The sequence below is a fragment of the Lepidochelys kempii genome, chromosome 6 (assembly GCF_965140285.1).
Source record: "Lepidochelys kempii isolate rLepKem1 chromosome 6, rLepKem1.hap1, whole genome shotgun sequence".
NCBI classification, from domain to species: Eukaryota; Metazoa; Chordata; order Testudines; family Cheloniidae; genus Lepidochelys; species Lepidochelys kempii.
Genome location: NC_136385.1, coordinates 64,423,598 through 64,450,418, shown reverse-complemented (window position 1 = coordinate 64,450,418; position 26,821 = coordinate 64,423,598). Strand labels below are relative to the sequence as shown.

General features: G+C 44.5%; 2 protein-coding genes across 4 annotated transcripts in view; both read right to left on the bottom strand.

Moving 5' to 3' along the window:
• TMEM229B (transmembrane protein 229B) overlaps positions 1 to 26,821 on the bottom strand; it is a 68,723-nt gene that overhangs the window by 29,834 nt on the left and 12,068 nt on the right. The gene's annotated exons all lie outside the window — the stretch shown is intronic.
• The window catches only part of RAD51B (RAD51 paralog B), a 713,264-nt gene that overhangs the window by 674,558 nt on the left and 11,885 nt on the right, over positions 1 to 26,821 (bottom strand). The gene's annotated exons all lie outside the window — the stretch shown is intronic.

Below are 26,821 nucleotides of genomic sequence, written 5' to 3'. Positions count from 1 at the left end.
CTCCTTCCTTAATGCAGGCACATAGCTCTTAGGAATGCTGATAACTGCATCTCCAAGGGACAGATTTACTGAGGTTCAGTCTCTAACATATCAATATTACGCCTTGGTACCATTCTGATTGATCACTTATTCACCTGACAGGTCATAACTGACTTACGAAGTCTAAGCAAACCTTTTATTTCAACACTCACTCACTGTACAATGAGACTGTTCTTTTTTCTTCTTTTCCTGGTGCACACCAACTTGCACAATGTCTTTCTGGGCAGGGGACTGAGTGAACATGGGGACACTGGCACCTAAATGCTATGGTGATGGGCTCCTGATAGCTATCTAAACCAGAATACAGTTTCTAAACATCAGTGAAACACAGTTTGGTCCTGTCCAGCCTGGCCAACCAAATTGTGTTTAAACTAAATTAGCCTCAATTAGTTTTAGCCCATGTTTAAAACTTGTTAAGCAAGCATGACATCTGTTAACCTAGAACAAATGGAACCAGCCACTGAGCCAGTGTTGTCCCACTCTTTACAAAGGACAAAAGATTTGCAGCTTCAGTGCCTGAATCCTTGAGTCCTGGAGGTCCTGGCTCTCAAACTGCACCCTGACAGCCCTGAAGTAGCTGGCATTGGGCATTTTGCCCATTCTTCTCTTCAGGTAGGCATGTGCACAGTGCGGAGGAGCTTACATGAAACCAAGTAGGTATAACACACTAGATGAATATATTGTGTTATGTTGCCTATTCTAAGAGGTGCATTATCAGTGACAAGCAAGAATTCAACGGTTCGGCTCCATCCACACTAAAAGGAAGTGATGCTGATAAAATCCACAAGTACCAGGCTACCTATGGATCCCCAAATCATTAATTTTGAAATATATGCAATCAATCCTCATATCATACAGACACCTCACAGTGCCTGATTCTCCACTGCATTGGAGCTTGTGCAGTCATTTACACCTGTGCAAAGTCAATGTAAAAGGCTATCATTCAGATTTAGTAGGTTTTTATACTCCCTTTAAACTTAGCCTAGCGCTGGCTTGCAACCTACAAGATGAAACTGAGCTGTCTAGTTTCACTGTCAGAGATGAGTAAAGTCCAAAGAATAGACAAATGGCTTCAGTGGGGCAAAGATTTTCAAAATTCTTTCCACTGTAATGATCAAAAATATTATTGTGTTATTAGTCAGGCAGGTAAGGGAACTTTACATGGTATATATGTGGACCTCAATATGGGAAGCAGATGATCTGTGGAGTCCACATCAGAGGTTTGTGTCCAAAGGTGGCTTAAATGACCATCTGTGCACTGTCCTCATCCTATTACTACCTCTGACCAACCTAGCTCCCCACCTTCAACATATTGGAGCCATTTGCAATCGGCTTTAATCAGCTGTTTGTAAATAGCATCAAGAGAGCAAAAACATAACAAAGGATTGGCTTAGCAACGGGGTGTCCTAGCCATGCCCATTTCCTCTGGCCACACCTCTTTCCCCTCCGACCACAGCAGCAGGAAGTGATGCATAAACTCCTGTGTCATCTCTGCACCACTGGAGGATCACCCTTGCGCTGGGGTGACCCTGCCTGGGCCTGTTCCACCAGCTGTCGGGGCAGTTTATGCCAGCAGTGTGGTACAAAGTGACTGCGCTGCATTGGAGGGCCTGGACCATAATTTTTATCTCAACAGCAAGCTTTAAAGTAACACTGTGAAACTGCTTCAGAGCATTTTGAGCAGCCAAGCAACAGCCAGTGGGGGAGGGGGAGGGGAAGACAAGAAAAAGTAAAGGAAGTTCGAGAAGCACAAACAAATGACCTACTTGTATTCTCAAGAATTTCCCCCCCAGGGATTATCGTCCCCTCAGAAGTCTGATACCAGCGATGCAGACTCAAACTCATTACCCACCCACTCAGCCTCCCAGAGCTCGGCAACCTCTTTGCTCCAAAGAGAACATGAGGGGCAGGTGCAGTGCCTGCCAGGAGAGAGAAAAGGCATTCTCCTGCCAAACTGACAAAACTGAACTGAGCTTTCGACACATGCCTCTCAGAAAACCCAAACAAAGGTGGGAACTGCCCCGTGAAGGAGATCAGCCCAGTTTGCTAGGATGCCCCACACTCGGGAGAGCAACCATTCTGAGGGTGCTCTTTATACCCGGTGTCCACATTTATTCCAGAAGACACGCTGGGCCATTTAGAGTTCTGGGGACAACTCTCAGCACATCATGCTGAAAGTGCCCTCCTGGGTAGGGTTTTCTGTCTCCTGGGGTCCACTTTGCTCCTTTTGAAGGTCCAAAAATCCCCTGACTTTTAGTTGCTTTAACTACACATGAAGTTGCCTGTTGTAACTCTGAGATGCACTGGACTTTTGGAATCCTATCAACACTCCATCTTTCACTGGCTCCTAACATGGTCATTGTACAAGCATTTCCTCCTCCCTGGCAAGTGACAGTAATACAGTACCACCCCCTCCCACGTCTCCCCTGTGACTGGAATAACCACACTAAGGTGCATTGGCAGAGCTTACTGTGTGTTCGGAGTCTCACAATTCAAGTTATGGGCATCAGATAGGTCAGGGTTGAGGTGCATTGGGAGAATGGTGAGAGGGGCCAGGACTGGAACAGGTGAAGGTGCTGCAGAAAAACAAGAGGTACCTTTGCAGAGGTGGTCCAGCATTCGGATAAAAGGAGGTGCTGCAGATGCAGACTGACCAGCGCTGCTGGGAGGGCACCAGGACTTGAATACCAGCTACAGTACAGTGACTCTCTCAGAACAGACATAAACTATGCCATTTTGTCAGCAGTTTAGGTAGAAAAGACTTTGGGGGACATAAGGAGAAGACCTGCAGGATTCAGGGAGAGAAGCATAGGAACACGTAGGGATCAGGGCTAAAGTGTACTTGTGGAGTTGGCTGAAGGTGACCTGCACTACGAGCGTGCAATATGTCTGCTGGCTCTAGTCAAACTATTAGTCATACTGGCTATAAGCATAACGTTAGAGGCAATGTGGTTCAGTGGATAGATCACCCTAAGACTAATGAGACCTAGATTCTATTCCCAGCTCTGTCACTACCGTGGGCAAGTCATTTCATCTCTCTCTGTGCCTCAATTTCCCAACCCACCCTTTGCCTGTCTTGCTTCATTAGACTGTGAGCTCTTTGGTGAAGGGACCATGTCTAGTTATATAGTACTACAGCACCTAGCACAGTGGAGCCCTGATCTTGGTTGAGGCCTCCAGGCACTACTGGAATAGAAATAACAATCCTTCATTTTCACCAGCACAGAATTCATACAGAAAATAAAGCAAACGGTTGTTCTGGAGGGTTCCTGCCTAGGTGGCTCCGAGCACTATGCCCATTTGTTCAATTGCCTGTATCACATGGACTCAAAACTTAGCAAAGCATTTCTTCCAGGGAGTCCAAAGATACATCTCCAAGCCAGAAACAGTGTCATAAACATACAGCTACGGGTAGCATAAAATCCCTTTTTTACCTGTAAAGGGTTAAGAAGCTCAGATAACCTGGTTGGCACCTGACCAAAAGGACCAATGAGGGGAGAAGATACTTTCAAATCTGTGGGGGAAGGTTTTTGTTTTGGGCTTTTGTTGTTGTTCTCTTGGGAGACAAAGAGAGAGACCAAGCAAGTAATCCAGCTTCCACTGAATGATACATCTAAAATTACAGAAATGGTAAGTAATAGCAAGGAAATGCGTTAGAGTATCTTTTGGTTTAGCTTGTGATTTTCCCTATACTTAGAGGGAGGTTTATCCCTGTTTTTTGTAACTTTAAAGTTTTGCCTAGAGGAGAATCCTCTGTGTTTTGAATCTGATTACCCTGTAAAATTACCTTCCATCCTGATTTTACAGAGGTGCTTCTTTTACTTTTTTTCTTTATAATAAAGTTCTGGTTTTTTTAAGAATCTGCTTGGTTTTAGTGTCCTAAAAACCCAGGGATTTGGTCTGTGCTCACCTTGTTAAGCTATTTGGTGGGTATATTATTCTCAAGCCTCCCTGGAAAGGGAGTGAAGGGGCTTGGGGGGATGTTTTAGGGAAACAGGAACTCCAAGTGGTCCTTTTCCTGAATCTTTGTCTAACTCACTTGGTGGTGGCAGCAGTACCCATCCAAGGACAAGGAAGGATTTGTGCCTTGGGGAAGTTTTTAACCTAAGCTGATAGAAATAAGCTTACGGGGTGTCTTTCATGCGGGTCTCCACATCTGTACCCCAGAGTTCAGAGTGGGGAGGGAACCCTGACATGGTGGTAGCAGTGGGATCATTTTGAACCAGAAGCACAAACCTCAGGATATTAAAAGGATTTGTTTTTCTTTCTTTTGTCTGCTTGGAAAGGAGGGAGTTGTTTTTTTTTTAAAAAAAGGACACTTTTTTTTTTCCTATTAGCTGAGAGCAGCTGGAGGTTTTTTTTTTCTCTGCCTCAGGGCAGAGTAGTTAAGTCCTGCAAGGGAATTCACAAGCTGTTTTTCCCCCCCTTTCTAGCTCTCAGGTTAAGCTAAGATAAGCGCAGAAAAGCTAGGATGACAGAAAGTGACGTCCAGAAAAAACTGGAATTAGCCAGATTTGAAGCTGAGGAAAGAAAGAAGGAACATGAAAGACAGCTAGAACTCAGACAGATGGAGATTGATGCACAAGTGGCCAGAGAAAGGCTGCTAGGGAGGAGAGGGAAAGGGAGAGGGAAAGAGAGAGGCAGCATGCTGAGAAGGAGAGGGAAAAAGAGAGGAAGCATGAACTGGAGGTGATGGAGTGGAAACGATGGAACCCTTCAGCAGCTGGCTCCACTTCCCCAAAAATCCACAAATGGGAGCGACTATGTCCACAGTATGATGAATCCAGTGATATTGCTGAATATTTCCTCACCTTTGAGAGACTGTGCACCCTCCATGCAATTCCTGACAATCACAAGATGACCACACTGGTAGCAAAATTGACTGGAAGAGCTCTGGACATATTCAACAAGATGCCTATTGAGGATGCTTCTGACTATGGTAAAATTAAGAATTTGGTTTTGAAACTATTTCAAATTACACCTGAAACTTACAGAGTAAAATTTAGAGCCCTTAAGAGAGGGGCTGGACTAAGTAATGTGGCTTATGTAAACCAGATGAAGGATCTCTTAGATAAATGGGTCAAAGGAAGGGCTGTAATTAGCTTTGAAGGAATGTGTGATTTGGTTGTACAGGAGCAGTTCCTGACTATGACCAATGATGATGTAAAACAGTGGTTATGGGATAAGAAAATGGACTCAGCAGAAAGTCTTGCTTCTTATGCTGATCAATACGAGCAGTCCCAGACTGCCAGAGAGGCAGAAAAAATCGGAACAAAATGGGTGGAGGTAGCAGAGAGGAACAACCCTGGTCGCAGTTTGGATGGATATCAGAAGGGACACCCCGAGACCACACCATACCAGCCCAAGGCCCCAACTACACCCCAAGGAAAACCCTAGACACCTTATCGTCCCACCATACCATTCTCCAGCAACCCACCTCGCCCCAGTGATCAGTCAGCTGGGCGATGTTTTAAATGTAACGAGCTGAGGCATGTAAAGGCCAACTTTCCCAAGAACCCCAATAGATTACAGTTCATTGTACTGGGGTCACACCAAAGGTCCTCAGGTCCAGATGTCTCCCAGATACCCTCAGAGCGAAGGGAAACTGTGAGTGTGGACGAGAAGAAGATTACAGCATGGAGGACACTGGAGCACAAGTGGACCACCAATCCTTACTGAACCCTATCTTAATCAACCCAGAGGTCCAAGTGACGATTCAACCCTTCAAGTCAAACTCTTTTGACTTGCCTATAGCCAAGTTGCCTGTCCAGTAAAAGGGCTGGTCAGGAATGTGGACTTTTGCAATCTATGATGATTATCCCATTCCCATGCTGCTGGGGGAAGACTTGGCCAACCATGTGAAGCTAGCCAAGAAGGTGGGAATCGTCACCCGCAGCCAGGCTAAACAAGCTGTCGCACCTAGCTCTGTTCCTGAGATTGCTACAAGGGCTCAGTCTGTGTTACCAGAGACTCAGAGTGAGGGGATGGAACCAGACCCCATGCCAACGTCTGCGACAGCAGTAGTGAATCCAGTCGCAGAGACCCAGCCAGAGCCACTCCCAGAACCGGGACTGGTGGATCAACCAGCACCAGAACCATTGCCAGCACTGAATCTAGAGCTTGCAAATCCATCGGCAACTCCAACACCAGAGGGCACCCCCAAGCCCGCACTAACAGCAGCAGCTAAACCTGTGCAAGAGGCTCAACTGGAGCCTGAAACACAACATAGTGCACCAGCGGAGAGCGGTTCACGGTAAACAGAAACAGCCCCATCACCTACATCACTTCCAGAGGGACCAAGCCCAAGTCCACAATCCAGTGAATCCATGTCTCCAGCATCAAGGGAACGGTTCCAGGCCAAGCAGGAAGCAGATGAAAGCCTCCAGGGAGCTTAGACGGTGGCACGGAGCAACCCACCGTCTCTCAGCTCTTCTAATCGATCCCAGTTTGTGCTAGAAAGAGGACTTTTATACAAGGAAACTCTTTCTGGTGGGCACCAGGAGGACTGGCATCCTCAAAGACAGTTGGTAGTTCCAACTAAGTACCAAGTAAAGCTTTTGAGCTTGGCCCACGATCATCCTAGTGGCCATGCTGGGGTGAACAGGACCAAAGACTATTTGGGGGGGTCACTCCACTGGGAGGGAATGGGCAAGGACATTTCTACCTATGTGCAATCTTGTGAGGTGTGCCAAAGAGTGGGAAAACCCCAAGACTGGGTTAAAACCCCTCTCCATCCACTCCCCGTAATTGAGGTTCCATTTCAGCGAGTAGCTGTGGATATTCTGGGTCTTTTTCCAAAAAAGACACCCAGAGAAAAGCAGTACATACTGACTTTCATGGATTTTGCCACCCGATGGCCAGAATCAGTAGCTCTATGCATCACCAGGGCTAAAAGTGTGTGCCGGGCATTAACGCACATTTTTGCCAGGGTAGGTTGGCCCTCTAACATCCTTATGGATTCAGGAACTAAATTCCTGGCAGGGACCACGAAAAGCCTTTGGGAAGCTCATGGGATGAATCACTTGGTTGCCACCCCTTACCACCACCAAACAAATGGCCTGGTGAAGAAGTTTAATGGAACTTTGGGGGCCATGATACGTAAATTCGTGAATGAGCACTCCAATGATTGGGACCTAGTGTTACAGCAGTTGCTCTTTGCCTACAGAGCTGTACCACATCCCAGTTTAGGGTTTTCACCATTTGAACTTGTGTATGGCCATGAGGTTAAGGGGCCACTACAGTTGGTGAAACAGCAACGGGAGGGGTTTATGCCTTCTCCAAGAACTAACATTCTGGACTTTGTAACCAACCTACAAAACACCTTCTGAACCTCTTTAGCTCTTGCTAGAGAAAACCTAAAAGATGCTCAGGAAGAGCAAAAAGCCTGGTATGGTAAACATGCCAGAGAGTGTTCCTTCAAAGTAGGGGACCAGGTCATGGTCTTGAAGATGCTCCAGGCCCATAAGATGGAAGTGTCGTGGGAAGGGCCATTCACAGTCCAAGAGCGCCTGGGAGCTGTTAACTATCTCATAGCATCCCACACCTCAAACCTAAAGCCTAAGGTGTACCATGTTAATTCTCTAAAGCCCTTTTATTCCAGAGAATTAAAGGTTTGTCAGTTTACAGCCCAGGGAGGAGATGACGCTGAGTGGTCTGAAGGTGTGTACTACAAAGAAAAAAGTGATGGTGGCGTGGAAGAGGTGAACCTCTCCATGACCCTTGGACGTATGCAGCAACAGCAGATCAAGGAGCTGTGCACTAGCTTCATGCCGACGTTCTCAGCCACCCCAGGATGGACCAAACGGGCATACCACTCCATTGACACAGGTAATGCTCGCCCAATTAGAGCCCAACAATACCAGGTGTCTCCTCAAGCTAAAACATGCTACAGATGAGTGTAATCCACCCCTCTAACAGTGCCTGGGCGTCTCCAGTGGTTCTAGTCCCCAAACCAGATTGGGAGATACGCTTTTGCGTGGACTACCATAAGCTAAATGCTCTAACTCACCCAGACAACTATCCAATGCCACGCACAGATGAGCTATCGGAGAAACTTGGGTGTGCCCAGTTCATCTCTACCTTAACCAAGGGGTACTGGCAAGTACCTCTGGATGAATCCGCCAAGGAAAGGTCAGCCTTTATCACCCATGTAGGGCTGTATGAATTTAATGTGCTCCCTTTCGGGCTGCGAAATGCACCTGCCACCTTCCAGAAACTTGTAGATAGTCTCCTAGCATGATTGGGAGACTCTGCAGTTGCCTACCTTGATGATGTGGCCATCTTTTCTGATTCAGTGTGGAGCAGGCTCTCCAGCACCATTTATGATTTGGGAGGCGTGTCATAAACATACAGCTATGGGTAGCATAAAATCCCTTTTTTACCTGTAAAGGGTTAAGAAGCTCAGATAACCTGGTTGGCACCTGACCAAAAGGACCAATAAGGGGAGAAGATACTTTCAAATCTGTGGGGGAAGGTTTTTGTTGTTGTCCTCTCGGGAGACAAAGAGAGAGACCAAGCAAGTAATCCAGCTTCTACTGAATGATACATCTAAAATTACAGAAATGGTAAGTAGTAGCAAGGAAATGCGTTAGAGTATCTTTTGGTTTAGCTTGTGAATTTTCCCTATACTTAGAGGGAGGTTTATCCCTGTTTTTTGTAACTTTAAAGTTTTGCCTAGAGGAGAATCCTCTGTGTTTTGAATCTGATTACCCTGTAAAATTACCTTCCATCCTGATTTTACACAGGTGCTTCTTTTACTTTTTTTTCTTTATAATAAAGTTCTGTTTTTTTTAAGAATCTGCTTGGTTTTAATGTCCTAAAAACCTAGGGATTTGTTCTGTGCTCACCTTGTTAAGCTATTTGGTGGGTACATTATTCTCAAGCCTCCCCAGGAAAGGGAGTGAAGGAGCTTGGGGGGATGTTTTAGGGAAACAGGAACTCCAAGTGGTCCTTTTCCTGAATCTTTGTCTAACTCACTTGGTGGTGGCAGCAGTACCCATCCAAGAACAAGGAAGGATTTGTGCCTTGGGGAAGTTTTTAACCTAAGCTGATAGAAATAAGCTTACGGGGTGTCTTTCATGCGGGTCCCCACATCTGTACCCCAGAGTTCAGAGTAGGGAGGGAACCCTGACACACAGGCATTTGCATTTAATAGCATGTTCAAAAGCAGCTCGGTACAGCACTTAAGAACAAGTAATTAAAGGGACTATCACTGCAGTACAGCTTCTTATTAGCAGTGTAATTCGTGTGCTGAAAATAATTAACATTCATTTCTACAAAGAGAACAGCGCACCCATTACATTCATTACATCAGCTCTAAACAAGCAAAACAAAGACCCTAGAAGAGGGTCTTCCATTCAGGAAAATGGAAAAACAAGCGTCCAACAACAATGCCGATGTTTCATACCTAGGAAAACAATGGACAGGCCTCAGGATGGGAGGCTGCCATCCAAACTGAATTCAACTTGTGCAGTGATGTTGGGGCTCAGAGAGATCAGTGCATGCAGGTGGATATGGAGGAGTGGTACATGTGTGGTTGGTTGTTGTAAACATCTGGGCATATGATTAGTTGATGTATGTCAGGTGTTGGTGTGCGGGTAAGTGTTGTACAAGAAGGTGGCAGGTGCATAGCGCATATGTAAGGCTCTGTGTGGCATGGCTGCATTAGTCATAGGAGTATAGTCAGGACATGTCTGACTGGTGTCTCTGTGTGTGATTTGTGTGCACAAGATTGATACTTCTGGTAGTGTGCAAGTCAGTGTGATAAGTGGGTGTGCTGTTTGTGTTAGTTCATGTGGCAGTCACAGGGAAGTGCATGACTGGGTGCCACTGGTGTATGCATGTTTGTGACTGGTGTATAATGGGGGTGGGGTGTGCACCGGTGAGAAAGGCAGAGGAATGTCACTCTTCAACATAGGATAGCCTAATTTTGGCAATTAATTGATCTTCAACTATTAGCGATAGATATGCCCAATGGCCTGTGATGGGATGGGATGTTAGATGGGGTGGGATCTGAGTTACTACAGAGAATTCTTTCCTGGTGTCTAGCTGGTGAGTCTTGCCCACATGCTCAGGGTTTAGCTGATCGCCATATTTGGGGTCGGGAAGGAATCTTCCCCCAGGGCAGATTGGCAGCGGCCCTGGGGGTTTTTTGCCTTCCTCTGCAGCATGGGGCACAGGTCGCTTGCTGGAGGATTTTCTGCATCTTGAAGTCTTTAAACCACAATTTGAGGACTTCAGTAGCTCAGACATACGTTAGGGGTTTGTTACAGGAGTTGGTGGGTGAGATTCTGTGGCCTGTGTTGTGCAGGAGGTCAGACTAGATGATCATAATGGTCCCTTCTGACCTTAAAGTCTATGATTCTATCCCCGTCCTGAACTCGGCCTTTGAAAAAAGCAGCATTGTACAGTCACCTCTTAAACCAGCTATGTTAGCTCAAGGACTTTCCCCACACCCAAAGAAAAACAGAGAAACCACACATTCTGTGCCCTTCCATCCCTATGACCAATTGACAAACCACTAGCTGAAACAAAGAAAGATGATGCTCTCTCAGCCTCTCCTGAAAGCCATTTTTAAAATGTTCTCACCTTCAATTATTAACAGTCAGATCCACCCTACTCTGTACAAAAATCCTCAAATGTCAGAAGTCACGGCTATTAAAAAACAACCCCACCCCCCCATGAAAATACTAGAATCCACAATTTCATGACCTACCTGCAGCCATAATCATACTCTTGCCCTTACGACTCGCATATGCAAGTGAGGTGATAGATGTGTGTGTGTGACAGAAGCATGTGTGTCCAAAGGTTATGCCTGTGATCAATTAATGTGTATTGAATGCGTTAGGTATGTGCCTGTGATTAGTGTATGTTTGAGATTGGTGTATGTGTTCTGAATGTTTTAGGTGTGAGTACTAATGGTTTGTAGTGTGTGTGAGAGCAAGGGATGGGTCATGGGTCATCAGAACCTTGTGCTTATAATATCATTGCTGCTGCTGAAGCTACTGTATTATCCCAAAATCCATGTGAAGTTTCAGTGCCTCACACTTGGAAGCAAAGGAGCCATGGTTTCCAACATTCTGGTGTTAAAGTTTGTTCAGGGGACACAGCAAACACAATAAACATAAGTATCCACAGTTGCCTGTCTTGGGATTTCCATCCCACTTCTGAGTTGGATACATTTCCCTTGGTATGAGAGTTGAGCACTTATAAACTATTAAGTGGAACTGCCGTGAGGCTCAAGACCAGCAGCACAAAGGGCTCCACAGCTACATTGCTATGGAAACCACCCAGACACAAATGAAAAACCCGGCTTGCTTTGTCTGTGTATTTCTTCTCCTAATAAGTAATGTATTCTTCCATGTTTCAGAGGGGTAGTTGTGTTAGTCTGTATCAGCAAAAATAATGAGGAGTCCTTGTGGCACCTTAGAGACTAACACATTTATCTGGACATAAGCGTTCATGGGCTAGAACCCACTTCATCAGATGCATGGAGTGAAAAATACAGTAAGTAGATATAAATATACAGCACATGAAAAGATGGGAGTTGTCTTACCAAGTGGGTAGTCAGTGCTAACGAAGCCAATTCAATCAGGGTGGATGTGGCCCATTCCCAACAGTTAACAAGAAGGGGTATTAACAGAGGGAAAATTATTTTTTGTAGTGACCCATCCACTCCCAGTCTTTATTTAGGCCTAATTTGATGGTGTCAACTTTGCAAATTAATTCCAGTTCTGCAGTTTCTCATTGAAGTCGTTTTTGAAGGTTTTTTTGTTGAAGAATGGCCACTTTAAGTCTATTATTCAGTGTCCAGGGAGACTGAAGTGCTCTCCTACTGGTTTTTGAATGTTACAATTCTTGATGTCTGATTTGTGTCCATTTATTCTTTTGCGTTGAGACTGTCCTGTTTGGCCAATGTATATGGCAGAGGGACATTGCAGGCACATGATGGTATACATCACATTGGTAGATATGCAGATGAACAAGCCCCTGATGGTGTGGCTGATGTGGTTAGGTACTATGATGGTGTCCCTTGAATAGATATGCGGACAGAGTTGGCAGCAGGGTTTGTTGCAGGGATTGGTTCCTGGGTTAGTGTTTCTGTTGTGTGGTGTGTAGTTGCTGGTGAGTATTTGCTTCAGGTTGGGGGGCGCTGTCTGTAAGTGAGGACTGGCCTGCCTCCCAAGGTCTCTGAGAGTGAGGGATTGTCCTTCAGGATAGGCTGTAGATCCTTGATGATGCACTGGAAAGGTTTTAGTTGAGGGCTGTAGGTGATGGCTGGTGGCGTTCTTGTCAACTCTTGGGAATAAGCCACATCCACCCTAACTGAATTGGCCTAGTTAGCACTGACCCGCCCATCTTTTCATGTGCTGTATATTTATACCTGCTTACTGTATTTTTTACTCCATGCATCTGATGAAGTGGGTTCTAGCCCACGAAAGCTTATGCCCAAATAAATTTGTTAGTCTCTAAGGTGCCACAAGGATGCCTCGTTGTTTTTGTATTCTTCCATGGCACTCCTTCTCACCTCTTTCCAGACTACCTGACACCCACAAGCACCTGCCATTTCAATTTGGCGCCCGGTCCCCCCAGCCATTTTTATGAATCCTTCCAGCCCTCTCTCCCGCTGTACCATCAATAATCCCTCTTTTCCCGTGCCATCAGATGCCCATTTCGGAGGCTCCTGTCCTTGCCTACACAGAAAAACCAGAAAACACTTGCAGTCCTTCCACCCAGAAAGCCAGAATATTACCTTCATTAGCTTGAGGAGCAAGGCAAGTCCAGGATACACGTCCTATCAGCTGGCTCAAAACGAAATCATGAAATATTTTTCAGCTAAGAGGTGGTCTTCTCTTTACCAGTTTGTCATCCCACCTTTCCCCCTCCCCAAGCTTTTCTTGGGGGAAGGCAGCTCTGGAAGGCAGGTCAGTTGAAATGTCCTTGAGATGATAGATATCTCAAAAAGCATGACATGCAAAGGGTTAAATTCTTGCCCTAAGCAGTCAGTCATCTCTGTAGCTGCTGTGATTACAGTGAGGGAAAGCCAGCTGAGAGTCTGCAAGCTGGGAAAAAGCCTTCTGGGTCAACAGGAATTCCGGGGGATGTGGAGGAGAGATGGGGGAATGCTGATGAACCTAACTGGCAGCATCCTTTGACCAGAGCTAATAGAGTGCTTTCGTCGCTGCCCTAAATGTCAAAGCCATAAATGGGAACAGGATGAGGATGATGATGACAATGAATAGAATGATTGGAGAGATTTTTAACATAAACCAGCAGCAGGGAAGGGGTAAATTATAAGAAAGGTTTCTGCAGCCTAATATGTGAATTCTGTGCTGAGGAACAGGTACCAGGTTGACAGCCCTGGAAAGCAAAGCCCTTTTTTCTCTTCAGTGCAGCCTTCCCTCATTCTGCCCTGGCAAAAAAACTCACTCCTGATCGAAGAGGAACTTCTGTGGGAGTGGGAGGGGAAATCAGACTCTGTAGTCGAGTGAATCTTCAGCCTCCCTGCTTAGGCTGCCAACAAGGTGGCCAAGCATGATGCTTACAACCGCTCACTAGCAAATGAGCTGAAACAACTATCTCACTTCACATAGGCTGTGGCACAACCATTTAACATCTTCTCTTCCACTGAGACAGTTTGGGCTGGGAAAAATCCTTACTCGTGTCTCGGGAACTTTCAGCAGGGGCCACCTAGACTGTTTTCAAACATGGACTCACAAGAGACTGCTTGGCACATAAACTAGTGTTCAAGGTGCAAATTCCCAAAGCAAAGAGCCACTGCCCAACTAGCCCATCACACACCTTCTTGTAGAAAACATCAGACTACTACTTCCCAGCTCAGCCCCAGCTCATTTACTCACCCAGAAAACGGCTAGTCCCAATTTTGCTGAGTGACACTGCTTCAAAAAACAGCACGGCTTGCAGGATGAGCAAAGGTCACAGAATCACTTTCTTGGCCTGGGAAACGTCACTGCAACAGCTTCCTGGAGGACAAGCTCACAGAAGCGGCAATCACAGTCTGTAGGGTTTCGTCCCTGTAGCTTTGGAAGTAGATCTGTCTGCATATTCAGTGGCTAGAACTCTGAGCAGCCTAAATGGATGGAACACACAGGAGGCATCTGAGGGATGAATTATTCATAGCCTTGTTCAGCTGCCAACATCTCTGGGGGGTTTTATGCCCACCCGGGTGCTTGATTTTTGTTTTAACAGTAATGGGAGATGTCTGTGCTTCCTTTAATGGCTCTTGAGGGCAAGCGAGAAGCAGCACTTGCACTACTCCTACCAGCTTTTTTAATAACCATGCTCACAGCTTCATCACGGACACAACCCTTGGATTCATTCCAAGAGCTCAGACCACCAGCAGCTTTCTGAGGAACCCTGCTGACACCTGGTTTATTGTAACCTTGCCACAGTGCTGACCTGAACTTTACAGTTCAGTGGATGACAGTTTTCTACCAACTGAAGCACTGTTTTCAGCTGAGTAAAGGGCAGCAAGATCACATTTGGAGCCCTAGGCTCATATTGCTTACCCATGTCAGCATTTCTGCAATCAACCTCATCTCTTTCCCTCCCCAGCTGATGGGGATGCGTGAGAATCACCTGGTTCCCAACTGCAAATTCAGCTGCACAATGCAGTTCAGATGTGCTATGTAAAACAATTGTTAACTAAAGGAGAAGTATCTGTGGGGTACGGGAGAGGTTGGTTGGGAGGTTAAGAGATATCACAGTCTCTCTTTGGGCAGGATTTCCCCCAGTAGTAGAAGTGAAGAATGCCACAGCCAAGGATCTCCTGAAGAGAGCCACTAAGAATGAGCCCCATTGGGACAGAGGATAAATCAAAGGAGGAATGGAGAGTTGGGTCCATGTGAGTTGCACATATTCCACACCGAGATATTAGGGGGATTGCCTTGTTATAAACAGAGTTATAAGGTAAGATAAAGACAGGTTTCAGAGTAACAGCCGTGTTAGTCTGTATTCGCAAAAAGAAAAGGAGTATTTGTGGCACCTTAGAGACTAACCAATTTATTAGAGCATAAGCTTTCGTGAGCTACAGCTCACTTCATCTGATGAAGTGAGCTGTAGCTCACGAAAGCTTATGCTCTAATAAATTGGTTAGTCTCTAAGGTGCCACAAGTACTCCTTTTCTTTAAGGTAAGATAAAGACGACCAGGAAGTACTGCAAGTACTGGGAGCTATTAATGAAAATTGGTCCACACTATAGAATTGCACTGGTGCAGCTAATAACCGTGTGCTTGAACTGCTGCAGGCTGTAACGATCAGATCATCCATACTAGGCCTCCTGTTTTAGGTGCACAAAACACACTGCAGCCCCACCAAGCACTCTCTGCGACCACTGTGGAGTCTGTGGATTGTTACATTTACCCTGCAATGCCAACCACAGCTGCCTGGATCAAGTACATAAAGTCGACTGTGTCCGTCAACCATTCTGATTCGGTAGCATTTTACGCCCACTCTGCAATTAGTATAAATGACTACATAAGGCACAGAGCAATGGTGAATTGAGCCCAGTGGATTTATACTAGTGTCAAACTGGAGTAACACAATGGTGAGTCAGGCCCTGAAATCATACATCAACTTTTTTGCTGAGCCAAGAATAGAATCCAGATCTTCTGACACACCCCTGTGCTTTAGCCACAAGATCTTCTACTCTTTACCTGCTGTTTTCCTTTAGTCCCTAGCTGCTGTTTTCTGTGCTTATTTTTATTGGCCCTGAGTGCACCTGTTTATGCTGCATTAAAGAGATAGTAACATCACAGTTGTTTAAGCAACTAATTATGAGTGACCAGAACAATGTGATCCAAAAGGAAAGAAAGAAAATCAGAGGCAGCATGGTCCAGTGGGATAGGCATGGGACTGGAATTCAGGAGACCTGAATCCTGTTCCGTGCTCTGCCACTGACCTGCACTGTGACCTTAAGCAAGTAACTTCAACTCTGTGCCTCTGTTTCCCCTCCCATCCTTTGTCTGTTATATCATCTATTTAGATTCTAAGCGCCACAGTTGCCAAGCCACCTGCACCTCAGACCCCTTCTCTGGTCTCTCTGAGTGCTGCCCACAGGTCTTAGGCCTTTTTCCCTCACTTCGTCTCTGGGCAGAGAGTCTTAAATTTTTATTGTCCTTTGATCTTTTGGGTCCCAGCCTTGGTAAGTAATCTGTGTAACTTGGCTGCAGCCAAGAAAGTCAATAATTCATAAATTATTGCAGAACAGCCCCACGTCCTTCACAGTAAGCTCCTTGGACCAGGAAAGCTTACTAACTGTTTGTACAGCACCTAGCACAAAGGGGTCCCAATCTTGTTTGGAGCCTTTCAATGTTCTTGTAGCCCAAGTGTAGCCTTCCTATCTCTCAGGGCCAGGGTGCCTCCTCCGGCAGTGGTGAGGAGTCAGTACGACCACCAGCAGTTTTGTCAGGCAGCCTGGACTGCAGCTGCACAATTGCCCAAATAGCAGTTCAAACCTCTGAAGGAGGATTAAGCAAACCACCAGCTGGCTGGTAGTTCAGGCCTCCTGGTGTGGGGTGAACAACAATACTCTATGGCTCAGGCCCTCTGAATGCGGGCTGAGCAATTAAACAGTATATATTGCCGGCCTTCTGGCCTAAAGATTAGAGTGCAACCAGACCCTGTATGAGGCTGGGGGGAGGAGGATCCAGGCCCACCCTGTTCCACCAGGTCCCAGCCCAGGGCCCTAGACATGGCAGGCAATCCCAGCCGGGATCAGCAGGGAAATATGTGATAGTTGCCTCGCTGCCTGGCAGCACACCCTGAACAAAATCTCTTTTCCCTGGGCTAATTTCTACTGGATCCTGCTGGCAGTACTCCGTCACCACTGGGACCTGGCCCTCAGTGTCACGATCAGGTGGTCCTTCCTCTAGTCTCCCCCCGGGGCCTTCCGTCTCCTGAGGCAGTGGTTTGCCTTTCTTTTCTGCTCCCAGTCACGGGCTCGGCTGAGGGATCAGCTCCCTTGGAAGGACATCCATCTCCTTCCCTTGTCCGGCCCTATCTGGGCTGCACCGCAGGGTAGGGTTGCCAACTTTCTAACTGCACAAAACTGAACATCCTTGCCCCACCCCTTGCCCCGTCCCTGCCCTGAGGTCCTGCCCCTTCTCTGAGGCCCCATCCCCACTCACTCCAGCCCACCTCCCTCAGTCGCTTGCTTTCCCCCACTCTCACTCACTTTCACTGAGCTAGGACAGAGGGTTGGAGTGTGGGAGGGGGTGAGGGCTCCAGCTGGGGGTGCGAGCTCTGGGGTAGGGCCAGAAATGAGGTGTTCAGTGTGGGGGAGGGAGATCTGGGCTGGGGCAAGGTGTTGGGGTGGGGGGGGGGTGGGCTCCAGCTGGGCCTGTGGGCTCTGGGGTGGGGCTGGGGATGAGGGGCTTGAGGTGCAGAAGGGGGCTCCAGGCTGGGGCCAAGGGGTTTGGAGTGTGGGAGCAGGCTCAGGGCTGGGGCCGGGAATGAGGGGTGCGGAAGGGGATTCAGGGTGCAGGCTCTGGGAGGGAGTTTGGGTGCGGGAAGGAGCTCAGGACTGGGGCAGGGGGTTGGAGTGCAGGTCGGGATGCGGGGTCTGGGAGGAAGTTAGGGTGTGGGAGGGGGTTGAGGTTCAGGAGGATGTTCAGGGTGTGGGCTCCAGCCTGGTAGCCCTTACCTCAGGAGGCTCCCGGTCCAGGAGCTGCACAGAACCAAGGCAGGCAGGGAGCCTGCCTTAGCCCCACTGCGCCACCACCGAACTTTTAACAGTCCAGTCAGCGGTGCTGACTGGAGCTGCGAGGGTCCTTTTTAAACTGGGTGTTCTGGTCAAAAATCAGATGCCTGGCAACCCTACTGCAGGGCCCTGTTCTTATACTTCCTGCTCTGCCCCTGCACTTCCTCCAGAGGGGGCAGAGCGAGGTTAGATGAGGCCATTCTGCCTCCCTACACCAAGTAACAAACAATCAGAATCAGCTAGAATCAGCACAAAACTCTCCCATACTAACTCAAAGTTTTCCCTACAGTTGTCTGCTGCCCCTATTTTATTGTCCAGAAGAATGTAAACCCAACCAAAAGGTGACTAACAGAGACAACAGCCAGTATGTGAAGAATGATGTTGTCCTAAGTTACCTAGTAATAGCAGTTGTACGGATGTAGTGTCTAGCAGTCCAAGCCCCATTGTGCTAGACACAGTATAAACATATCATTACAGGATGGTCCCTGATCTTCTAAGGGCCTGTTTACACATGGAGATGTTCATGATTAACTCCACATATGGACCCACTTATTCCAGAATAAGACTGCCTTGTTTGTGCATTAAGCTAAACAGGAACAAGGCACTTTACTGTGAAAAAAGATTGTCCACACATGGAGTTCAATCAGGAACAATTACATGTACAGACAAGCCCTACGTATCAGACTACATACAGGCTGGGATTTTCAAAGGAGCCTAATCGATTTAGGATTGAAATTGAATTGGATTTGTGTGCCTAAGCCCCTTAGGTTCCTTCAAAAACTTCAGCTTTAATTTATACAGTAGTAATGTAAAAAAGTATTCCAATAAAATGAATGCAGATTAAATGACTAAGCTCCCCCTCCAAAAACCCTCCCACCAAGATTTACACAATAATTAATAAGAGTATAAACATTTAATTAAATCAATGTGCCATGGGAATTAGAGACACAGAGTTGGCACCCATTTCATATTTACTTAGATAGAGTTAAATCTAATTAGGCTTCTCTTTCTGAGAATAACATTGCTATTATAGTAAGATTGTGTTAGTGGATCAGATATGGAAAAGGCCTTTCTATTGTAACTGGGTTAACTGTGGTTTATATTGTTATATATTTTATAATGCTTTTAAAAAATTTAATTGTATGTTAATTTAATTTTACATATCTTGTCTCAGTTGGCTATAGGGTTTTGTATTTAACTTTGTATGGTTGAGATGCAGAGAAAGCATATAACTGTTCTCCCCAAAACAATGAGAATATTGTGAACATTTTTAGATAGCCAAATCTATCAGTCCATAATTAATTTTGTAAAAAAATGAGGAGAAAGAACATACGAACAGAAAGGTTTGCAGTTATTCAGAACTCCTTCACTGCGCAAATCCATCCTCTATGTTTGGGAATGTACTTTTCACTCTCATATGGAAAATGCACTACTGTACTTAAACTAATGGCTATGACTCCAATTCATTCCCTTAGTTTTGCTCTCTCGTTTAAAGGTGAAATAGCTTTTAACTGTTGAAACAGTTCCTGTGCACACAAATAGCCTAGAGCTCCTGACTGCCAGTTCTGAAGCACGAAACAGGGGCAAAACTTATGAAAAATTTAGGCCAACATTTTCAAAAGTGGACACTTATTTTGGGTGCCTTGTGCCTGATTTTTAGCTGACTTAAACAGCAGTTGTGCATTGCTCAACACTTCTGAAATCAGGTCCAAGGTGTCTCAATTTAGACACCCAAATTCAGTGGCTACTTTTGAAAGTTTTGGCCATAGCATGAATTTCTTCTTTATATTTTTGCACCATATTGTCACGGTCACTGCTTCCATTCAAGCCAATAAGAGTGTTGCTATTTACTTAAACAGTATTGGGAGCTGCCCTAGAATCAAGGACAGAACTCATGGTCAGAAGTCTATCTTCTGAAAACTAGGTTAGTGGGAGGGGAGCAGAAGGCAGCTCTCTTCTATATATTTGGATCTCCACAGACATTTTTGGTGTCTGTAACCCCACCCATCCCCATTTAAGAATGAAGAAAAAAAAAAAAAGATAGGTCTAGATATTTCAGGATGAGAGACCAGGAATAAAAAAACCTGCAGTTCTACTACCTAGACCAGTGATCTTGACCTTGTTAAGTTTGTGGAATTTGACATCTTGGGACAGTGCTGAGATGAGAGCCTCCACTGCCACGGAAAAACTCAATGCTCTAGGAAGTGGTGTTTCGGGTTCAGTAGGGAGCACTTTTACCTACAACTCAATTGTAACCAGTGGCCTATCATGGGATGAGGGGGCACAATGATGCTAGAGACACCTCCTTTCACTAAAATAATGCAGCTGCACTACAATACAGTCTGTATTACCTTAAGCACATGTGTGTATCTACATTTGAATGAAAAATATTATTTGAGAAATAGTATATCGTAAAGCATATGAGTAAAGTAGAACGGACAAGGATGCATGCTCAGCCTCATACTTGGAGCATGTAATGCAACTGTAAGGGTCCAAAATTATTTTATTTTTTTTGCGTTCAATTTGTAACGAAGCTGACATGTTTGCAATATCAATGCTTAAAAGGTGAAATGCTTGTGAAGGCATCTTTTGATAATGGTGATGGGGTCATCAAGATACCTAGACAGAAATAAATAAAATCCACTAGCGTAGGCCAGGCTCAGGCATCTATTAGGAACCCAATGAACCACTAGCACTTACACTGTTGTACCATTCGCACTGATGCGCCATTGCTGGCAGTTGTTGTAATATGGGCACTAACGTTCCCAATGTAAACAAGGCTGGAGATTGCACATTTGTAGGATTAACCACTTGTTCTGTTCACCAAATAAGAGTATCTGCAGTAACCAAACAAAAAAGGGGAGTCAATTCTTGACTGGAAAGTGGGAGTTTCTGTATTTCTTCCACGTATTTTTCTGTATTTTGGTTCATTTATTACTTTGAACTTTTCTTCAAAGTGCTTTGCAAAACTAATTAACTAATCAGTCCATACAACAATTCCATGAGAGAGTATTAAGTGCCATTTTACAAATAGGAAATGTAGGCACAGAGAGGTTATGTGACTTGCCCAATGTTTCTCTGTGAGTTACTGACAAAGCTGGAAACAGAAACCAGGAATTCCTGGTTCCCAGTCCTGTTTTCAGAAACTCAACCCCGTCTCTTATGAAAATACGGTTGAGAGCGCTGTGTCACAGTGTATTAGACACCCAAAGTTCTTCATATGCCTTTTGAAATTTGTATAGCGATCAGCAGGAATCTGAACTTTTGTAAACTTCGACTAGTAGGCAAAACATGAGCTCATATTCACAGCTGAGTTTTCCCTATGAAAGCCCTGAATTCGAATCTGCAAGTTATCTGCCGTATACTGCTACCACACATTCCCCACCTACCAAAGAGAACAATTGCTCTACTGTACATTTCAAGCCAAGTCTGTACAGTGACGACAACTTCTAGATGCAAATGATGAAAGCAAACAATCGTAGGTGCTATGCACGAGTTATCCTTTTTCCTAAATGCTACTAGGTACAGCAGCCCAAGTGAAAACTTGAGGCAAAGAGTTGGGAATCACAATAGTAGCACTTCAGAGTACAACATTTCTTTTTAACTGCCTCATTGCCACCCTGCGTGTCACAAATGTTGGGGAGATGCCTGTATCACAGAAGAATTATAATGTCTTCAAATATTTTCCTGGCAGTTTGCTGCCAGGAGCAAAATCTGACTTTTCCTGTGTTTCAAGTAATAGTTAAGTGTAAAAAAAAAAAAAAATTCTGACTACAACTGTTTTCATACACAGGACGTAGCCCAGTTAAAATCAACATTTAAAAACAAACACATATTTTCCTAAGTGCTATTACTACTAAGTGCCTTCAATTATTAAATTCTTATTACTTTTTTGCTGTTTATATTATTCACTTTTTAAATTTTTCTCTGCTCAACAATGAAAATAATAATAGACCGGTCAGTTTCATATTTGTTTCACATTTGTGCTCTCAGGCACCAGCAAAACATTGAAATGTTTGGATTGCAAACACTGCAGAAAGGAATGGTTATGTATTTATAAAAATTTACTTTTGAATTACGGTATTTTAAAATAACTGAAACATTTCTATTGCTCTTAGGTTTTATAAAAACTTTTTTAAGTTGCCAAATTTAAATTGGAGGTCAAATTTGACTTAATAGTGTGTCTTTAAAATAAAATTAATTTAGCAGGATGAGAGCTGTGGTGTTCGCTAAACAAAGTGACCAGTTGTCACAAAACTCGACCCACACATGCTCTATCAAGGATTAGAGTACAAACATTACAACATCAGAACAAACTCTCATTGGCTGATTGGTAATCAAAGGCAGGACACGGTTGCCTAGAAACTTGTCTGAATAACCTTTTCCTAAGTGTCACATACACTTTTAGATATCATTGTCACATAATCATTTGTCATTCTTATGTTTCCTTACCCAATCAAAAAAAATTACTGCCACAAGTAACCAACCCATTTAATCTCTTTACTGATAATAAAGTAGAGATCAGTGGTTACAGCACAAATCTGGGCTTTCTGAGATTCCTAGACCCTTAGACAGCGCTCCAACCCCTAGACAGAGACAAACACCTACAAGATCTCTATCAAGCGTTCTTACAACTACAATACCCACCTGCTGAAGTGAAGAAACAGATTGACAGAAGGGTACCCAGAAGTCACCTACTACAGGACAGGCCCAACAAAGAAAGTAACAGAACGCCACTAGCCGTCATTTTTTCATGTTCTCTGTGTATCTATCTATCTATCTTCCTACTGTATTTTCCACTGCATGCATCCGATGAAGTGGGTTTTAGCCCACATAAGCTTATGCTCAAATAAATTTGTTAGGCTCTAAGATGCCACAAGTACTCCTCGTTCTTTTTGCTGATACAGACTAACATGGCTACCACTCTGAAACCTTTCCTTCACTGGTATCTCAAGTACCAAAATATGAAAAGTATGTCTCTCCGGTCGGAATGTGATACCCTCCCTCATTCCCATCCCTGGGATGTAGCCAAAAAAATGGAGTAACACACAAACTTAAACTTGGAGTAAAAGCAATCACAAAAATTAATGGAGCTCCCCCTCTGATGAACAGGTGTAATTCAGTAGCTGTGCAACATTTTTAGAAATGGATGTCTTCTACTTATGGACTTCATCTTTGAAAACTGATCTAATTCTAACAAACCTACAAAAGTATCATGCCTTTTATTACCTTTATGGTGATCACTAATACCTCACAATGTCAAAGTCAAATCTCAGACCTTGTTTCCAAAACATGTAATTATCTCCAAACTGTATATTATCGTAATATTATAATAAACTGGCTGTTTTATACATCTACCACTACCCTCTACTGGTTGGCATCTGAACTGCTCAACTCCATAGGATAGCCCCCATGTTGTTCACATATAACAGATATTCTCCTTTATCCCAAGCAGCAAGGGCTTGCGCTTTTGGAAGGTGGTGGGAATCTGAATTTTCTCCCTATTGTCTTTGTGAAGTTTTTAATGGCCATGGAGAGCATCAGAGTGGCAACAGTGAGGTCCTACATCACTATGGAATTGTTACCATACCTTACTGTCTTGCTTCTCTTGCTATCTCATATTAGCTGATCTCATCCTGGTAGATTTCAAAGTATTTCACAAACTATTCACCAGATCCTGTAGTCCCTCCAGTGGGCTGCCAATTAAAAGCCTCACTGGATAATGTGCCTTTGAGAGGACTGCGGGATCAGACCCTTTATTTATTTCGATCTGCTTACACTGCACCCATCAAGCTACTCCAAGAAAATGTACACAACATTATAACACCAAAATCACAAAACAAAGAAGGAGACTTCCTCCTCCTCAAGAATTTACCTGGAATGTCTTTCCCACAATCACCTGCTCATGCAAAAGTCTGAGACGATACATGGTCCCAAGAGGGTGCCCTGAAACTCAACTGGCTTGGGCTTTGTCAGATTAGCAAGAATTCCAGAATAGCAAACCCTCCACTGAGAATGCCCAGCAACCAGACATTCAGACCTAGGCACTATGAGCAAATATACAGTAACAAGGGAATGGGAGTCTCGGAGGTAGCCAAGAACCACACACAATAAAGTCTGGGAGCATGTCTTATTCCATGGGCCAGTTAATGATAGGAAAGTAAGGGAGCAGTCATTTGATTCACAAACATCTACAGAATTTCAATGGTGTCACCCTCTGCGGCATTGCAGGGATACTCCCTCACCTCCTCCCCAGCTCCCAGCACCACATCTTCTGGTAGATGGAAATGTTGATAACACAATGTCATTGGCAATGCGTTGAGCTGGATTTCATTCAAAAGTCCCTTCTCTCAGGAACACAGTGGTACCAACCATGACAAACCTAGAACAATTATGTAGATATATATTTGAAAGAATGTTTAATTATATCTTAGCACAGATACGTCAAACATGCAGCCCTCACAAAAAGTTAAATTATGGTCCTTCACTAACAATATTGTGCTATCAATTAATGCTCAGAACATGATACCCAATTAATTTTTTTAATGTGACAGATTAATATAAATGGAAGGAGGGCTTCAAGTTCATTTGCCATCATCAGCAAAAAAAAGGGGACCAGCGGTATTGATTGTCAGCTTTGTTTATTATGCCAAATGAGTTGTAATGAGGCACTGGTTAAGACATCAGCATCAAGCCAAAAATTACAAGAATCGAACAGCATGCACAAAATTACGTAATGTATGTTAAGTAACTAATTACAATCTCAAAGTAACTTATTACAAAATCCTTGTTTTTACTTTTGTCTCAATCATTTTTAGGCATCAGTGGGGAGATGAAGAGTACCAACTAGTAGCAGAATCTTTGGAGAATACCACAGTGGAGGACCTACTTAAACACAGCACTCAGTGGCATCTTACATGCTATGAGAAGTGTGCCCATAAATTGGCTTTGGCAAGGCAGGTTGAGGAAATTCATCAAGGATCAGGAGAAACATGAAGATGACGGGACAAATGCCAGCTGTTGACAGGTGTTTGCTGCTCTTTATTTGATCTGTCAGGACGGCTAATTTGAATTTGCACCTCACACCTCTGGAAGACTTTGTGACTGTGTTCACTCTAAGGTGCATGCCTGCGCAACCACACAAGAGGTTTCAAGGGGCACACACCTGATTAGTGCAGGCACACACCCAGCACAGGGGGCGTAGGCACAGGTGGGCCTGGAGGATGTGTAGGGTGAGGTGGGGAATCGGGGTAGGTGTGGACAGTGGGGTGAGATGGGGGGCAGTGATGGGAGAGCTTGGGGCATGCAGAGCTGTGGCGGGGAAAGAGGCCTCTCCCCCAGTCCCGGGGCTGCGACAGGGAGAGCGGGCTTTTAAAAAATATATATATTATATTTAGGTTTTTTGTTTCTACTGGTAGTGCACATCCACACATTACCTCAGTATTGGTGCTGCACATAACAAAATTCATTCCGCAAATTGATGGAAAAAATTAGAGGGAACATTGCGGTTTGTGAAATAGTTTTTTGCTTTAGATTTAACCAACTATTCTGCAATGATTGCCCTATACCTCACTGAAATAGCAGGTGGAGAAAAGTCTGACCCTGACACATGGGAGGAATTTCAAAAAGGAAATTGACTTGTTAAAAAAGGTCGCCAGTTCCCTTCTGTGTACTTGGTTCAGCTGAAAACCTAGAACAGGAAAACAAAGCAGTGAAAGTCATTATGGGGTTGGTAGCACAGCATCCAAATACTCTTTCCTGGTGTTTCCTGTCAACCGCAGAAGTCCATCCAATTTAGAACAAAACATTAAGTATAGCTGGGATGTTGTCCCCAGAAGTAAGCAAGCACCATCTAGACTCATTAGGCATTGTTAAATGCCAAGAAGGGGAAATTTTAAAGCTACAGGATGAGTTTACTCATACTGGCAAACTATTCGAGTACGACAGACAGGAGCTCATTAATATCATGATGAAAGCAGTCTTCAGGGATATGATAGCTAAAGATGTCAGTCAAATGGATACTTTAGGTCACCACATGTATGAAACCTTCAAAATTCAAAGAATTATCCAAGGCTCCATCAATCTATGGGCTCTGATCAAAAACAGACTAAAGCTGTGCTCGAATGCAAAGAAGAAAGTCAAAGTGAAGGTGTGGCAGGACTGTTACAGGGCTAACCACAGACAGGTCGTTGTTTGCTCATTTCCTGGTTGTGTCCAAATCTCAGTATGAGCTTGATCTATGTGAGACTTGAAGTATGAGTTTTCCGTGGTGCCACAATGGACATTTCAATATGACAGAACAATTTATATGTGCCGGGCAAAAAGCAAACTAATACGTATCCTGCATGGCTTCCTAAGCCAGCATCTACTGACAACATGACCAGTATCTTATGAACCAGAGGCCTTTCAGCATAGAATCATAGTTGGTATGGCTGAGGTACAAACTCTTGACAAACCAAAAACTGTTAATACCTGCTGAGATTTGGCTGAACACTTCATTATGAGGCTACAGAGAAAATATTGGCCCTATGGCGAAGTCCACCTGGTGTTTGATACATATACAGAGGAATTAATTAAAAATATTACCAGAAAGAAGAGACTCCATGATATTGCACCTGTCCAATACAAAAATCACTGACTTCATGAACATCTCCAACGTCACAGTGAAGAAGTTACTGTCTCATACTCACACAAAGGATGAGTTAACCACATACCTTACAGGAAAAATACTCCAGCATGTGAAGAATTGCTCTAAGAATTTTGACACTGGATGGCATAATGAAGCTGCTGCCTTGCACTGTTTGGTAGAGTTTCTTCATAGTTCTCATGAGGAAGCTGACACTAAAGTTATCTTGTATGTCATCAATGCCATAGAAAAATCAATGCTACTAAACTCCAGATCTTTGCACAAGACACAGATGTTCTAGTGTTTCTGTGAGACACTACCCAAGATTTTTGCAAGATTCTGGTTTTGTGCCTGCTGCTGGGAAATAGAATCGTTGTCTCTCTCTCAGAAGGTGTGTTCCTATCATTCACACCATTAAAAGCCACCACACTGCCAGG